At 38.1% G+C, this 12,870-nt stretch overlaps 1 long non-coding RNA gene across 5 annotated transcripts in view; it reads left to right on the forward strand.

The window, feature by feature from the left end:
* The window catches only part of LOC110399710, a 124,195-nt gene that overhangs the window by 40,067 nt on the left and 71,258 nt on the right, over nucleotides 1-12,870 (forward strand). For 4 of the 5 annotated variants that reach the window (XR_002439369.1, XR_002439372.1, XR_002439373.1 and 1 more), the window contains exon 2: nucleotides 12,054-12,159. This is a non-coding gene — a long non-coding RNA (uncharacterized LOC110399710). Of the gene's footprint in view, nucleotides 1-12,050; nucleotides 12,160-12,870 lie in introns of all 5 variants that reach the window. The other variant, XR_002439370.1, reaches the window with a different exon arrangement.

The following is a 12,870-nucleotide window of genomic DNA, read 5'->3' on the forward strand; positions in this document are numbered from 1 at the left end:
AAAAGCTCAGAAATGAAGTCGAAAAAACTGAAACACTGAGGACATTTATGAAGCTGTGGAGACGCCTGACTCAATGACATACTGACTTCACTGAAAACTCCATTAGGTGTTTCCTGTTGCAGAGAGTGATATGCAAGTTCTTTGTATCAGATGAGCCCTGTGCTACTTGGGGACTTGTTCTGCAAAGTAGTTGCTGAGGCTGTCACACACAGAGCTTGCCGGATAACCCTCTGGTTGTTAACTCACAAAGCAACATTCCTCTACATGCCTTCCCAGCCGTTTTTACGGGATTTAGGTGCTTAGAAATGCAAAAACTAGACACCATAGGAAGAAATTTCTTTGTTATGAAGAGCCGCATCACTGGATAGGAATAAAAGAAACAACGATTATTCTTTGCACTTGGGTATCTAAAAATATTGCTATAACTGTATACTGTGTTAACAAGAGTTACCTCTGTAAATAGAGGTGTACTTTTTCTGCTACAGGATTTTTTTCTAATACTTCTATACTTTTCCTTCCTTAGCAGTATAATAACTACTGTACCATAAATATAGAAATTACTCCCAAGAATGTAACAAGCAGGATTCACACATTTAAATGAATTCAAAAAAAAAAAAAAAAGCTGAACTGTTTCCAAATTCTTCTATCCAAGCATCACTTAAGAAACTGTTTGTTCAGTTCAGTTTCATCTCTGCAGCTGCCAAACCACTTCAGTTCTGCCAGCTCTGCTCTGTGATTGCAAAATAAAGGGTGGTCACTTCACAGTGTATGCAAGAAATATTATAATTTTGTGAAAATTATGACATTTAAGAAATCGTTTCGATAGTAAATTGCAGGGCTATCCTGGTACATGTCTACGTGTCTATTTAGAAAAAGAGCCTGAAAGTTTTATATTCACTTCTCCATGCCTTCCCATAACATTAGTGAATTTAGTATACTGGGTTTGCATTTTCTAAGGCTGGTGCACTTCACTGCAGCTTACATTCATAAATATTTTTGTAGTATAATAGCCTGTCAAAACAAATCTGTTTTCCTCATTTGTGTGTGTGCAAAAGTGTGTTCTTACTGCTTTTTGTCCATCTCTGAAGTTAACAATAGTAATTGCATAAAGTAGCAAAGCTTTTCCTTTTGTCAACGCCATCAGTGCCTCTCTTCTTGAAAATTAGAGGTGTGAAAAAATCAAACAAATAGCCTGTTATTATATGAAAGATGTTCCTACATAAATGCATTCATCATTTTTTTTGTCTCATCTCTGGTGATCGGAGCCCCCTCCGTGCGCTCTGTGTGCCGAAGCACAGACATCGCGAATGAAGCTGCTACCTGTTTTCCTAAGATGAGATGCAGATGGTTACATTACAGCAATACCATTTCACATGTATTTTATACATTTTCAGAAAAATAATTTAAGTGGCTCAGTAGCCTAAATGAAAGATCTCCACTTCATGTAAAGCAAAAAATATACACATTTCCTATTTCTGTATTCTCATGTAGTAAAACAAAACAGAGAGGGAAAATCAGTAAGCTCCGTTGCTTAACTTCCAAGCAGTGTTCTTCTCAGGGAAGTAATTTCCCTCAGGTGAAGGAGAAATTAATGTGTGCTTAGAAATAAAGAAGGAACAGAATATTAACTTTTTTTTTAAATTAAGAAAAATTATTATGTAAGTAGTGATACAGAAAAGCTGTTAGAAATAACAAAGTAACAGGATGTCAATTTCTGCAGTATAAGAGCAAAGTAGAAGGAAATTTTCATGATTTTCTTTAATGGAAGAAATGTAGAAATAATAACTTCTACAGCTTTCGGCTGTACTCTGTGACTAGCATCTTATACTGCCCAGGATGCTGTTTATATCAGACCAAGTTCTGTGTTTTTCTCATGATGGCATGTAATTTGCTTGGTGGGAAATCTCATTCTGTTCAGGGGCTCATTATGGGGTGAGGGGTCATTTAGAGGGCTGCTCTTTCTTCATCTTCTATTGTCACTGAGAAATATTAAAAAATTGTCTGTAAGGTGATACAAAATTGTAGCAGTAATGCATTGCACTCATTTTCTTCTTAACATATATTGTCTTTTATGTTAATTCTGAATAAGGTCTAATTTCAATAAAAATCATAGAAATAGGTATTGCACTTTTTCACTAGGAAGTAATTGTGAGAGGGTCGCTCCCTTTATTTTTCTTCATAGCTGCCCTGTAATTAGTACTTGAAGTAAGTGCAGATTCAGAGGAATGGAAGTGATTCTAGCATGTCTCTTACATGGGATGTTATGTGAGCATTAGTATTTGTTTTTCAAATGCTATTTCCACGTACCCTTGTGCAGACCCACTGAACTGAATAGAGGCATAGGTACGTCCTCTAACAAATCTCTAACCCGGAGAAATGTGTCCTGTTCCAGCACAGCCTCACGCCAATCGCCGCTTCAGTAAACACTGCCACATCATGATGACTGCTCTCCAAGAATTAGCAATGAGTTTGTTTATAATCAAGTTTATCAATATTTATAAAGTACTGTACTTAGGGGGATAATATATTGATAAAATACAGTTCTAAAATGCATTACATTTCCACATTATATTTAATGGCTAAAAATACATGTAGTGGGTGTGGAGTAATAGGGGCCATACCCCACCCCCACAAACAGTTTCTTTATCACCCCATCTGCTACCCCAAATGCTAACTCTCAGGAACACCACTGCTTTGCAGCATGTTTTATTATTCAAGCTCTGGTGGGAGGAGAGCTGCAGAAAGAAAGTGTTAACTGTAGAGGAAGGGAGGGTCAAACTAAGACCCAGAATAAGCTGTATTGCTCCACTAATGCCAGGACAGTGGCACAAACTTCCACTGGACCTGAACTGGCTACTAAATACCATTAGATTATATTAAAACCTGCTAGAAAAAGAAAAGGAACAGTGAGAAGGAGGTCTAAACACATTTGTCAAAGAATTAATAAAGAGGCTAAAGGTATTTATGTAGGCAGGGAACATATGGAAGAGGAACAAGGCAGACTTTGAGAAGAAATTATTTAGCTTAATTAAAAAAAACACCAAAAAAAAAGAAAAAAATCTCCCCCCTAAAAAAAACCCAAAAACCAACACAACAGAACAAAGATAAGGGAAGGAAAAAAAATGAAAGCCTACACTTTTTTTCACATTGCCTTTCTATTTTTCCAAAAGGAAGCAGTCGATTGGGGTGTGATCCAAAGTGCACAGAAGTCCAGCAAAAATTCCTCTGGAATTTTGGAAAGAAAGAATGCTGCTAGATAAGTATCAAACACTGATGAGTGTTAATGGGGGTTTTAGAGACAAAGCGTCCAGTTTGAAGCACTTATTGGCGATGTCTACACTATCACCACTTGCCAAAAACATTTCCATCACTATGCAATGGTTGAGCTTTATAAGTGGTTTCCAACATTTAAATCTATCCAGCTCAAGCAGGTGAGGAGGTGGCTGAATGTAACTCATTGAGACAATTTTGAGGATGACAACATTTTTCATAAATATAAGAAGTCGAATTCAGAATACAATTTCATTTGGGAAAAAAAAAAACAGTGGGGAAAAAATGCAAAAGAGAAAGCAAGAAACTGAAAGCATTTTGTTTTGATGTAAACAAAATTTAAAAACCTGAATTTTGATCTTAGTAATTTTTTATTTTAAATTGACCTACTTAATTCTGAGTAATTTTTTCTTTTAAAATTGACCTACTTAATTAATATGGAAGAATCCTGACAGAAAGTGAAGTGCTCTGTTGTAGGACAATTCAAATTGTTCAGGACAACAGAAAATTAATGATATCTCTGATTATGTGATTCATCTGTCAATCTGAAAATGCTGCTATTCATACTGCTCTCGGCTAGGTAACACACTTCTAGCCAAAATGACTGGCCAATATTTGGGGCCTCATTGGCACATGTCTGTTAGGATGTGAAACCATATGAATCAGGTTTTCCTTCAAAAAAATCCATTTATTTACAGTGACTACGTAAAGATCTTCCCTGAACTCAGTCAGAGCAAACAAGGTGCAGTTTTTATATGTCTAGCTGCATTGCCTGAAGAGATGCCCTGTGTCTTGGTGCTGGCTTGTCCTCATAGGTTTCTTTGTATTTGTTGCTGTTGTTTGTCTACTTTCTTCTGTCCATAGGTGTTACATAGTTGTACATTGGTGTTTAGTTTTATAGAACAGATTGGCCTTTATGCTAAAATGTGCAGCATGCCCCAATATACCCAAGGGTCAATATATTCAGTGAAAAAGAAATGAGGGCTTTTTACTGTTCTTCCCCCCTCCCCCACTGGATAATCAAGTCCTAGTATGATGAAGTCAGGTTTGAATTTTCCACACCAAAAGATTCCACACTCAGAAGCGATCGTTTATGAAGTACTATTTAAAGCCAAATTCTGTTTTATCTATATGGCCTTTCCTCAAGTGAATGTATTCTCTCTTGCTGGTTGAGGTATGTTAGCTGACACTCTTCATCACCAGAAATGGCTCTGGATTGAGTCATGATCGAGTATGGGATGTCCTATATTGGGATGGCTGCAGTAGTTTCCTGCCCACGCTGCAGAACAGTTCAGACACTGATGTAGCAGCTACAGAATTGCAAATAAGATCTTGGCATTTGTGTAATAAACTTCAGCAGTTCAGTTACTGCTTTCTGAGAAGCAGAGCCAGCCCTGTATTCAGGACAGGAATCTCTAGAGAAGCAAGAAAACGAGGGAAGTGAAATTCTGTAACTTCCTCAGCATAAGCCATTCGCGCTTGTGAATCAGATCACCATGTTGTCTTGACTGCTGTGGCACGTATCCTGCAGGACACTTTGAAATGAAAGATATTAAATTATTATGTGAATGAATTGAAGTTGGGAAAAACAGCTATTTGGTAATCTTCAGACAATGACTTTGTACATGGCTAGTCTGAGATTCACAGTTTATTATTCCAATAAATGGGAAATTTGACACGATAGTGAAAACAAAGAGAGCTTCGAGTTTCAAAATTAAGGAAAATAGTAGCACATTGTCACAGAGAACATGTGTGCAGTGTTATGGTTTTACAGAAAAAGGAATTAATCATACCAGACACAGTCAATTTAAACTATGACACAAATCTTGTTTTGCAAAATTTCAGGCTCATGCAGGAAAGACTTACAACTGCAGACAATGACTGGAAGGAAAGAAAACCTCACTGGTTACCTGGAATACTTAAGCATGACATTCTCAACTCAGTAGGGAAGGACTGAGACTCACAAATTGTCTGCTATCTAATTGTCTCTTGGCTCAGCTTGGGAAATGCAAATAGAACTAGACTGCAAAAATTGGTTCAAGAAGCCCTAACAGGATATCAAGCACTAAGCAGTATACAGCAGATGGTAAAAGATTTTTAAAACGCAGTCTTCTTGAAGTTCACAATAGTCTAGGGAGTTAGAAAATGGCAGGTGGAGCAGGAACTGTAACAGGTTATAAATTGTCAATAATTTCCTTTTCAGTGGCAATGAAACTGCTCTTGAAATCACCAAAAGGTTATAGAGACACACTGTAATTGGAAGACACACACCTCAAGTGAGAACTGACACAAAGATGTAACAACTACAAAAACTGCAGAGGAAGAATGCAATCTTCTGAATTAGCATTTATGAGCTAATGAAGAATTATGATCAGTCCAGAAAATCTTGGACCTAGATGCATGTAAAGGTTGCGCAAAAGAAACACAGGCTACAAATTAAGACAATTAAACAGCCTTATCTTATGCATAAGGGACGTAATAACTCTGCATTCAGTCAGTTCAAGTTGATAACTGAAACAGATAATGAAGCTTAGAAGAAAAACACTGTATATGACAGGAGGCTGCATCTGCAGAGTACTGAGTGATGCAGAAGACACGCGTGTGTACACAAACAGGCCTAGGATATTACCTGCATCAGGTGCGTGTCTTAATTACCAGCTACCTCCACTGACTTCTTCAGCCTCCAACAAAATGCTAAGGAAATTGAAGGCATGATTCTCGCCAATATACTAGTTGTAAAAATAATCAATTCCTGACTACAAATAACTGTTAACATTTGGCCGAATTGGTTATTTTCTGGCCCCTTATCCTCTCGCTATGGTAGGCAATTGTCTCCCTTCCCTACGCTTTGAGTCAACCATTCTGTCTTTGGCAGAACAAACATACTGGCAGGAGAAATTAAAAAAGAAAGTGAAATTACTGTTGTCAAGCAGATACAGAGTGAGTGGAGGATGCTGTAAAGTTTCAAGGAAATGGAAAAGAAATTTAGAATGTAATTATCTTGGTCTGCATTTAAATAGCCTGGAACAATAGCACCAAAAACAGATGTGAATTTTCTCGTTCATCTTAATGGAGTATTAACTGCAAAACATAATTATGATAGCTTTAATGCTAGTGGTGTTAACTGTTCCATTACTGAATTATATACCAGACGTATCAATTACAGCACCACTTTATTTCTTTTGAGCTTACTTGATATTTACTAACGTTTCATTCATCTTAAATGATTACTTAGAAAAATACTACTGGAGCCTACTAAATGTTTAAAAGCAGAAAGGCACAAGGGATAATTCAGAGTCAAACATAAAATTGTTGCTTGCAGATCTTTTACTTAAACTGCTCATTGATCCCTGATGTTTGGTTGTCATAATATCATTTTTCACCTACAGAGAAGTCTGATAGTTTCAGACTTTCTTCCCCCTCTCTGATCTTATAAGGAGCTCTTTAAATATTTAGAAGTCAGTTCGAGACTTCCAAAAAAAATCCAGTAAAATTGGACTACTGACAAAGAAGAATGTCATGCAGCTGTAGCCTAGGGAGACAAAGGTTAAGAGACCAAGGTCTCAGAAAACTGAGAGTTATTTACTTTGTGGGGTATTAACTTGCAAGAACAGGTATGTTTGGAGCAGCTTTGCATCTGCAAGATGGCAGAAAAATATTTAATTCTCTGCCTTGGTGGTCTATCACTGTAACAGTAGTAATGGAATAAAGCAGTTTAAGTCTTCCCACCTATTTAGCTCTTGAGCTGAAGGTAGAAAACAAACATTCTTCCTAGTCCTTATTTAAGAGTTAGCCATTGGGCTTACTCCCTTGGCAAGTGATAGAGTCCAAACAGAGAGGGATTTTCAACTTTCACTTTAAAAGTCTGATCATTTGGACAGAACTGTCAGATAGATCGAATCAAAATAATCCATCCTGTAACAACCTCTGCACAGCAGGTAAAGGAGAGAGAATAAGCGTGGGTTGTCTGGAGCAATGGAAGAAATCCCACTGATAATTTCTAGTTGCTATACAAGCTCATAGAAAAAGAGATGCTGCTCTTTGGGAAGCGAGGTCAAACAAATTGGCAAGAAACAAACAACAAGGCCGGGTTAGAGGAAAGAAAACCTTAGTGATTCCTTTCTAGGTCAGTAGTTTTCTGTCAGCAATGTAGTGACTTCATTATAGACCACTTATGTTTGTGGATGTGTGTATGTGTATACATACATGCGTAAGCACAAGTAAATGTTAATTTCTTGGAGATTCCTTGACTGCCTGAAGATTGCAGAAGAAACCCAAGGTGCTTGAATTTAGTGGGCGGAAAGTGGGTTAGAAATAGGACAGTTTATCAAATTATGGTGGTCCCATCCCACAGACTGTTGTCCTTTCTTTGCAAGCTGTATAAATTCAGCCTTCAGCTACGTTTCCAACTTCAATTCCTTGTCACATTTCTCATTCCTGTCTCTCTGCTCAGCCAATGGCAGCAGTGCCAATCCCCCAGTTGTTAAATCTATCTGAAAGTTTCCCCCCTCCTACTTTATATCACCCTAAAAGTGATTTTTGCAGCCTCTCCTCCAGAAAGAGTGAATTTGAACACAAAGATGGAATATTTGAGCCAATGAGAGAAGTAAAAAGAGAATCCTTTCAGTCTTTAACTCGTGTTACCCTATGCACATTACAGGAAGGAGGATGTCCCTTTAAATAGTTTGGGAGCCCCCTAGTGATTCTTGCTGCCTTTCGCTGAAGAAGCGGTGAGATCCTCCCCCGTTCCCACCGAAGTAGGTGGAGGGGCTTTGGCGCGCAGCTCGTGAACCCAGTATTGCCATCCCATGGTCCAGCGTTAGTTTTGTAAGTCCTTTATGTGGCACAGAAAACCGGAATGATTTCCTTTCTGCAGTCACCTCCGTTTGTCCATTTTATCCACCTCTGAAGTTCCCATTCTGCATAGTTTCTACAGCTTTGAACTATGGCGGCCTTTTGCCCCCGGCCCTCCAGGGCAGAGCCCCAAACACACTTGTGCCTGTGTGTGCTGCGAAGCCTTCCTCCCAGTTCATAAGAACCAGAGTGTAAATCCTGAGCCTTCAGATTATGGTGGGAGCTAAACCTTTTGCTATTCTACCACGACAAGCTGAAAGCTCTTATAAAATATATTTTTAGGAGTCCTATTGAATCGCACAGTATGTAGCATAATGTAATCAATACAAGAAGCTGCATATAAATAATCTGTTTGGATTCTCACACATTTTAAGATGAGAGAGGGCACCATTCCCAGCAGTACTCCCCCCCTCCCTCAGAGTTCACACCTTTTATGGGGGAAAATGATTGTAAAGTATTCATTTAAGCCAATAACCAAAGCTTATGTTATTCATTTCTCGGTGATATACATAGTGCTCTTTTTGTATACTATTAACTGTGGACATATGTTTTTCATTTGACTATGTTACTTACACACACAATTCTTTTAAAAAATATGTAAAATATAACAGCTGCTGTAAAAAAAATATTTTTAGATCTCTGAAGAGCCTAGCGAGCTGCAGCACACAACAAAAATGGTTTGGTCTTTGTAATGTGCCCATAGTAAAATATGGAAGAATTTAATCCACTTAGTCATCTCCCTGAAAGGGGAAGAACTGACACAGTTATAAATGACAAACTGCTTCTGTGGAGTTTATTCCCTGACTGGAGCAGAAAGGTCTCGATCGTTCACTGCATCAGAGAAATGATACAAACAATGGATCAGCCAACTTTTAAAACAGCAGTATAAAAGCAATTGTAAAGGCACCAACTGTATCATCTGAGCTCTGCTTTGACATTGCTGTTTTCTGATGGCAAAAATATACCTATTTCCTGCCAGTATAAGTGAGAGATTAAGGGGTAAATATAGAAAACCTAAAGTTTGCTTTGGATAAGAAGTTTTTTCTTTATGAATTATTGAATAAATCAAATATCCTTGGTTCTCATCCCAACAGAGTGTGATGATTGCTAGCTTGAAAAAATGTAGCAAGAGCAAACGTTGGCAAGAATGAAGCATTATAATGTGATGGCTACAGAGATTCAGAGATAAGAAAGATTGTCAGTTACAGTAAATGCTATCAATGTTGGTAGAAGATATTTAAACTGTAATTCTACCTAGATTAAAGTCCTTAAGATGGTGTTCATGGCTTGAAGGCAACCTCTGTGAACCTCTTCTAAGGAACAAATTCCACCACCAGCTAATGCATAGAGGCAGATTATTCTGTTGCAAAACTTTTGGCTGCTACTCTGTGAGGGAATGGCAAGTATGGAAAACTGCCAAAACTGAATGTCTTCTTCCTTCTCTTCCAGTTGATAAGACAGGAGAACTAAAATTCCTTTTTTTTTTTTTTTTTTTTTTTTTTTTTTTTTTTTTTCTGAAATCCGTTATGTGGTATCTGGAAAGTAGGATGAGAAAACAAAATCTTTTTGAAGATCACAGTCAGCCAGCAGTAGAGAACGTACTGGGGAGGATCCTGCTCCCAGAGGAGCACTGCCATCCCCTGCAGCAGCTGCAGCACCAGGCTGCAAAGTTTCTGCTGCTGTTTGGTGGGGAGTCACAGACTGTACTTGCACCAGGTCCTGCTCTGCCAGGCTGTCATAAAGCACCTTGTATCATCCAAGTTAAATGTCTAGAAAATGGTTCTCATTTATTTGTGTGTGTGCGTTTTTTTTTCTCCCTGCATTTCTGTTAATTAGCCTTTATGTTTCCATAGAGTTAAGCCCAGGGCGTTTAGAAGTGCCCAGAGCATCCGAAGCTGTAGGCAGTGTCTTTGAAGCTCTTCCCAGTGTGCCCAGGCCACACTAAGCTGTGCAGATATCCTTGAGTAACATCAAGACAGTTTTTTTAGTCACAGGTAGCTGCACTAGCGATATCCAGCTGGCTTTCCACTAATTTTCAAAGTACTTGTTCTACATCAACAATTGTATAATATTACCTTTAAAACTGCTGAAATTTCGCTTATTTAAAACCCTTTGTTTAGCTTAATGTGGATGTCAGACTTTCCACAGATCAGTTAATTTGACATCTGTATCCTCATCCCACAGGCTGACTCTTACGTTGGCTGGAAAGTGTAATTAATCACTGCCAATATTTGGAAAGGGAATATGGGATTATATCTAGGGAATTTAGGTTTTACTTGGAACTGGAAAGCCTGTGATCACATTAGATATATTTATATAGCTTGAATAAATTTTGCACTTAGTATATACTAACTCAAAATAATCTTCGAGGTCATCAGGATAATAATAATGTTCTTTGGTATTTGAGAACTGACAGGTTCCAGGTCTTCACAAAAGTTCTCTCTTATTTTAGTTGTATTTAAATAGTATTTATTCAATAATGATGGTGGTGTAGCATTTATTGTAAGGTAACAATCTTGCTGTACATTCCTTTTTGCTGTTGTACAATCTACTTTTTCAATCATAGGAGATCTAACTGTGAAACCACTTTCAGTTTCTATTTTCTTAATAATCATGTACCTCCAGCAGAGATCGCTAATCTGAGACTCCTTAAATTTGCTTTCCTCTTAAAAAAAAACCTCTTTTTAATGTTGTTATATGAATTTTGTATCCAGTTTCTGCATTGTCATTGCATTGAACTACTGAACTCCAGCACTGCTTCTGGCCACAAGGAAGTTGCCTGAGCTTTTTGTGTGAGCAGATTTTTTTTGTGAGCAGTAACTTCTATTGAATCCATACTCATAGTTTTGCTGTTTTCTGCATCTCAGAAGTTTGAAAGAATGGCAGATCAGTGTGATTTCAATGCCAAACATGTGCTATTGCAATAGCACTCATCCGGATTCAGTCATAAGATGGAGACAAAGAACATGAGGTAAAGCTTGCTGTCAAATTTGGCCCGTGAAATTTGATAAACCTCTGCCAGTGATCTAGTGATCTACTTAAAACTGCACAGCAAACTTCATGAACTAAGTTAGAACAGGATCTAACTTGCCCTCAAGCTTGCACACTTTGCCTGCAGATGCGTATTTGCTACAGCAGCTCTTTGACAGAGGATATATACGTAGCAGTGGCAACCAGGGATCAGCTTTCCACAGACAGATTGCAACTGACACCTGAACTAAGGAACTAATATAGTCATTCCACACTCCAGAGGATAACACTGAACAGTTTGATTTTTAAAATGAAAAAACAATCTGTATATATATTTTGTTTTTGGGGGGGGGGGAAGGGAGATGGGGGAACAAACTGTCTTTAAATTTTAAGTGGATTTTTCTTTTACATAAGGGAAGCAGAAATATGAAGGAGAAATATTTGCACTTCAGGGACATTTCTCAGCTCCTGCATTACGTATATCCAACATACAATTAATTTTTTGCTGGAATGAAGCAAGACAAAGGAAATTCAGGGTGTATTGATCCCAGCAAGTAAAAGTGCATCCATAAGAACACCTGGCAGAATGATGGAAACCTTGTATGGAGCAGTGGTGGTGAACTGCAGAGGTACAGAAAGCCAGGACAGAGAAATCTCCTCATCATTTAAGTAGTAGTGTTGTCCTGACTCTATGCTTTTTCAGGAGCTGTATTTTAAAGTGAACTTGCTGATTTTATTGTATTTCTCTCATCTTAAAGCAATATGTTTTTTTTTGGACATAGCACGTTTTTCTAGAGAAGAGGAAAGACAAATGAAGTTTAGCTCATTATCAAAATAAGCAGAAAAGCTACAGTCATCAAGAAAACAAGAATTTCGAAAACATTTCATTCTTTAAGTCATTTTAATTTAAAATTGTAATGAGGATTGTTGCTTACTGCTCACATTTTCTATGTCAGCAGCACATACTCATGAAGAGACACTTCAGATTTTGAAGCGAATTTCCAGTGGAACACTTAATGAAGTCCTGGTCTGCACAGAGGGCAGGATGCCACAAGTGCACTTCAGGTAAGCTGCAGAGTTCTGCCAGGGACCATGGCATCAGCATTTATGTCAGGGAGGGAGATTGAGCTCCATGACCACTTGGCAGACTTGCCTGTGCTATGATTGCCAAACTGAGTGTTGTTTGGGAAAGCTGTGGAAGTTGCATATAAGCAATATATGCTTTGGATCATAACGAGGAACCAGAAAAAAGTCCTGGGGAGAGGAGTTAGAAATATACTTGAAATCTACATTGTATTTACATTGCAGAGCACATCTTCAGCTCTCAGAAAGGAAGACTATTTCCTGTTTTGCTAAGTGAAGGAAACTGAGGCAGAGGGACAAAGTTGTATTTCCAAAATATCAGTGAGGAAAACTCGAAAAGTTCCTTAGCTGCCAGCTACAGTAAAGATTGCAGTATCTGGAAGTTGTTCTGTTCTCTCACATTAACCCTACTGAAGAAGTACCAAAATGGGAATCAAGCTCTGTACACAAATCAAAAGGCTGAACTGATACAGCCAGAGAAGTTCTAGAAGAAGCAAACATTCCAGTGGCAAAATGTGTGGTGCTGATCCTGTTGGCTTTCCTATAGAGACACTGAGAAGAAAAAACTCCTCTGGAATCAGAGGAAGAGCTTAACTTCCAAGGGAAGTTTTTCATTCTTCTGTGATTACAAAGAAAGCCTAGGGAGATCTGAGTAGCAAGGCTGAAGTTTGGTTCTTTATAGTGCAAGTGAAC

The sequence above is a fragment of the Numida meleagris genome, chromosome 5, assembly GCF_002078875.1.
Source record: "Numida meleagris isolate 19003 breed g44 Domestic line chromosome 5, NumMel1.0, whole genome shotgun sequence".
Taxonomy (NCBI): domain Eukaryota; kingdom Metazoa; phylum Chordata; class Aves; order Galliformes; family Numididae; genus Numida; species Numida meleagris.